Source organism: Mus pahari, chromosome 9, assembly GCF_900095145.1.
Source record: "Mus pahari chromosome 9, PAHARI_EIJ_v1.1, whole genome shotgun sequence".
Classification (NCBI taxonomy): Eukaryota; Metazoa; Chordata; class Mammalia; order Rodentia; family Muridae; genus Mus; species Mus pahari.
In genome coordinates, this window is record NC_034598.1 from 9,410,525 (window position 1) to 9,416,043 (window position 5,519).

Below are 5,519 nucleotides of genomic sequence, written 5' to 3' on the forward strand. Positions count from 1 at the left end.
CTCTCTCTCTCTCTCTCTCTCTCTCTGTGTGTGTGTGTGTGTGTGTGTGTGTGTGTCTGTCTGTCTCTTCTCTCTCTGTCTCTGTCTGTGTGTGTCTGTCTGTCTGTCTGTTTCCCTCTCTGTCTCTGTCTGTCTGTCTCTGTCTCTGTCTCTGTCTGTATATCTGTATCTTTCTCTGTCTTTCTCTGTCTCCATATATGTGTGTGTTATATAATTTCAATTTAAAAGACAGGTACATATGTTTATTTTAATGGGAAGGGAGTGGGAACTCAGGAGATTGGAGAGCAGGTCGAGGGGCTCAGGAGGCCAAGCCACAGGAAGACTTCATCTAAGCCTTAATTCTGCAGCTCCCTAGGAACCAGCACAACACACTCCACCATCTCACAAGCTGCCTTAAATGTTCTTTCCATCTTAAGGGGCAAGACTCAGGAGAAGGTCAAACCATTGAAGAATCCATTCCATGTGCCACTATGTGAGGAGCTTGAGACTCAAATCAGTTGGCTTCTAGAATGGAAAGGATTCCAAGATTCAAACTAGACCAGACCTAATGAGAAGTGGCCCCAAAGATCATGACAATGTCACCCCTGTGGCCATTTTGTAGCAAATCATTCCATTAAAGAAGGAAATGTGGGTCTGTGGAATAATTCTTCAAAGTCAGGCAAAGGTTAAATTATGCAAACATTAAATATTGCAAATCAAAACCTTACTGACCTAGAAATTCATACTAATAGATATATTTGCAACCTCTAAATGCAAACTTTAAAAGGCAAATTGGGTAACCCATATGCTAAGCATCAATTAATTAGGATGCTTAAGGAGTGAAATGCTCTTATTAGCTAAGTTTCTGACTGGCGGTGATTAAGCCCTTAAAAAGACACACAGACCCATATATTTCAGTTCTTGCCACTGAAATTCCTTATGACATGTTTGAATTGTGAGAATGTTTTGCAGTGCTTCAGAACTGTTGATGCTACTATGTGGAACTGTAAAGTGTGGTGGGTATGGACTGGTCTAAATGTGCCCAGTCCCAGGGTGTGTGCTCATTTATGAATTTTAACTACGCTTCTGGTAGAAGCTTATCTTTGGTCTTTCACTGTGTAAACAACAGATAAAGTGGTGGATTTATTTCATTTAAACATGCATTTGGCCGGGCAGTGGTGGTGCACACCTTTAATCCCAGCACTTGGGAGGCAGAGGCAGGCAGATTTCTGAGTTCAAGGCCAGCCTGGTCTACAAAGTGAGTCCCAGGACAGCCAGGGCTATACAGAGAAACCCTGTCTCAAAAAACCAAAATCAAACAAACAAACAAACAAACAAAAAACATGCATTTGGTGAACATTCATTGAGACGTTGGGACTGATTAATTTGGGTATGTGATGTTTTCTATTTGAAAGGTTTTTTTTTAATAATAGAGTTTTAATTAAAACAAAGCAAAATAAAGCCAAACAAGGTGGTACAGGCTTTAAATCCCAGCCCTTGGGAGGCAGAGGCAAGCATGTTCGTGTGAGTTTGAGGCCAGCCTGGTCTACATAGTGAGTTCTGGTACACACAGGGCTATGGAGAGAGACCTGTATAGAAATAAAATAAAACAAAAGAAAGAAAAACAAGCATTGTTCTGAGAGCCTACTAAATACAAGCACATTAGTAAGCACTGTGGAAATAAATTAAGGAAAAAAAATTAAAAATTGAGCACACAGACACAAATAGGAAGTAGATTTAATGGGAAGACCTAGGGTATGTTGAAGGAAAGAATAAGTGGTTGATATACTCAAAATATATTGTATATATACATATGTGTGTGTGTGTGTGTGTGTGTGTGTGCTCAATTTTTAATTTTTTTCCCCTTAAATTATTTACTCACTGCTGTGAACAGACCCCATGACCAAGGCAAGTCTTATAAGGACAACATTTAATTGGGGCTGGCTTATAGGTTCAGAGGGTCAGTCCAAGGCAGGAGCATGGCAGCATCCAGACAGGCATGGTGCAGGAGGAGCTGAGAGTTCTACATCTTGTTCTGAAGGCAAACAAGAGAATTTTGACGTCCAGGCTGCTAGGAAGATGGTATTAAACCCCACGCCCACAGTGACACACCTAATCCCACAAGGCCACACCTCCTAATGATGCCACTCCCTGGACCAAACCTATGCAAACCATCACACTCACTTTATATCCAGATTGCAGATCATCATAGCTCCCCTCCCTCCTCTCCTCCCAATCCCACCCTTACATCCCCATTCTCCCTTCCTCTTCTCCTTTGAGAAGGAAAGCCTCCCCCCCCCCCATGGGTACCAACCTGCCCTAGCACATCAAGTTACAGCAGGACTAAATGCAACCTCTCCCACTGAGACCAGACAATGCAGCCCAGTTAGGGGAAAGGGATTCAAAAGGAGGCCACAGAGTGAGAGTCAGCCCCACTTACTCCCTCCACTTGTTAGGGGACCCACATGGGGATCATGTTGCACACCTGCTACATATGTGGGGGGTAAGAGAGACGAGGTCCAGCCATGCATGCCCTTTGGTTTGTGGTTCAGTTTCTGTGAGCCCCCATGTCCCCAGACCATCTTATGGTGTCCTTGACCCCTCCAGCTCCCTCAATCCTTCTCCCAAGTCTTTCTCAAAACTCCTTGAGCTCTGCCTAATGTTTGGCTGTGGACCTCTGCCTCTGTTTCCATCAGATGCTGAATAAAACCTCTCAGAGAACAGTTATACTAGGTTTCTGTCCGCAAGCATAGCAGAGTATCATTAATCAGGGTTGGGCTCTCTCCTATGTGATAGGTTTCAAGTTGGGCCAATCATAGGTTGGCCATCCCCTAATCTCTATCCCTGAACAGCTTTTAGGCAGGACGAATTTTGGGTTGAAGTTTTTGTGGATGAGTTGGGGTTCCCCTCCTTCCACTGGAAGTGCCTCATTTATACAAGAAGTGGCCATCAGCCTCCATATCCCCTGCTGCTAGGAGTCTCAACTAGGGACACCCTCACAGACTCCCAGGAGCCTCCCCCATCTCAGGTCTCCAGCTCATCCCAGAGATGCCCTCCCCCCACTGATTTCTCTTCTCTCTCCCAGCCCTCTCAACCATCCACCCCCTCTCCACACACCCGATCTTCCCATTCCCCTCTCTACCCCTTCTCCTGCCCATTTCTCTCCCTCTACCTCCAATGTCTATTTTATTCCCCCTTCTGTGTGAAATTCAAGCATTCTCCCTTGGACCCTCCTTGTTACTTAGGTTTTTTGGGGTCTGTGGATTATAGTATGGTTATCCTGTATTTTATGGTTAATATTCACTTACAAGTGAGTACATACTATGAGTATCTTTCTGGGTCTGGGTTACCTCACTCAGGATGTTATTTTCTAGCTTCATCCATTTGCCTGCAAATTTCATTTCTTTGTTTTTAATGGCTAAGTAGTATTTCATCATGTAAAATGTACCACATTTTCTGATTCCATTCTTCAGTTCAGGGACATCTAGGTTGTTTCCAATCCTGATTAGATTCTGAAAAAGCAGTTGACAAAATCCAGCATTTCTTCATGATAAAAATCTTGGCGAGATCCGGGATACAAGGTGCATACCTAAACCCTAAAAGGGCAATATACAACAAGCCAGTAGCCAACATCAAATTACATGGAGAGAAACTTAAAACAATTCCACTAGTAGCAGGGATAAGACAAGGCTGCCCACTCTCTCTGTATCTATTCAATATGGTACTTGAAGTTCTAGTCAGAGCAGTAAGTCAACTAAAGGAGGTCAAGGGGATGCAAATTGGAAAGGAAGAAGTCAAGGTGTTACTATTTGCAGATGATACGATAGTATATATAAGTGACCCCAAAACTTCTACCAGGGAACTCCTACAGCTGATAAACACCTTCAGAAAAGTATCTGAATACAATATTAACTCAAAAACCTTAGTAGTCCTCTTTTTAACAAATGGTAAAGGGGCTGAAAAAGAAATTAGGGGAACAACACCGTTTACAATAGCCACAAATAATGTAAAATATCCTGATGTAACTCTAACCAAGTAAGTGAAAGACCTATATGACAAGAACTTCAAATCTCTGAAGAAGGAAATAGAAGATATCAGAAGATGGAAAATTTTTGCATGCTCATGAACCTGTAGAATTAACATAGTAAAATGGCCATCTCACCAAAAGCAATCTACATGTTCAATGCAATTCCCATCAAAACTCCAACACAATTCTTTACATATCTTGAAATAACAATTCTCAACTTCATATTGAAAAAAAAAAACAAACAAACTAGAATAACTAAAACAATGTCGTACAATAAAAGAACTTCTGAAGGTATCACCATCCCTGATTTCAAGCTGACTACAGAGAAATAATAATAAAAACTGCATGGTATTGGCATAAAAAAAAAAAAAAAAAAACAGACAGGTTGGTGAATGGAAGAGAATCGAAGATGCAGAAGTAAACCCGCACACTTACAGACACTTGATTTTTGACAAAGAAGCCAAAACCACACAATTGGAAAAGAAAGCTTCTTCAAAAAATTGTGCTGGTCTGCATGTAGAAGAATGCAAATAGATCCATAGTATTACCCTGCAGAAACCTCAAGTCCAAGTGGGTGGAAAAAACCTCAACATAAAATCAGATACATTAAATCTAATAGAAAAGAAGATAGGAATAGCCTTGAATGTATTGGTACAGGAGACAACTTCCTAAGCAGAACACCAACAGTTCAGGCGTGAAGATCAACAATCAATAAATGGGACTTCAAAAACACAAAAGCTTCTATAAGGCAAAGGACAACATCAATAGGACAAATCGGCAGCCTACAAGATGGGAAAAGATCTTTGCCAACCTTACATCTGACAGAGAGCTAATATCCAAAATATATTTTTTAAAAAGCTCAAGAAATTAAACACCAACAAAGCAAATAACCCAGTGAAGAAATGGGGTACAACGCTAGACAGAGAGTTCTCAACAGAGGAGTCTCTAATGGCCAAGAAGCACTTAAAGAAATGTTCAACATCCTTAGCCATCAGGGAAATGCAAGTCAAAATAACTCTGAGATTCCATTTTACACTGGTCAGAATGGCTAAGATCAAAAAATTCATGTGACAGAACATTCTGGTGAGTATGTGGAGGGAGCAGGGGGAACATTCCGCCATTGTTGGTGGGAGGGCAAACATATAACCACTTTGGAAATCAACTCAGTGGTTTCTCAGAAAACTGGGAACAGTTCTACCTCAAGATCCAGATATAGCATTCCTGGGCATACATCCAAATGATGCTCCACAGGGACACTTGCTTCCTCTTATTTTTAACCTATTGAGTCCAGTTAGTGTTGTCTATATGCACATGGGCATAGGTTCATACACTGGGCTTGGGCAACGACATTTGTAAAAGTAACTTTTACTCACCAGATCCTGAGATGAGATGAGATGAGATGAGATGAGAGGCATACCCAAGTTTTACAAATACATGGCTGTCTTAGTCAGGGGTTCTATTCCTGCACAAACATCATGACCAAGAAGTAAGTTGGGGAGGAAAGGGTTTATTC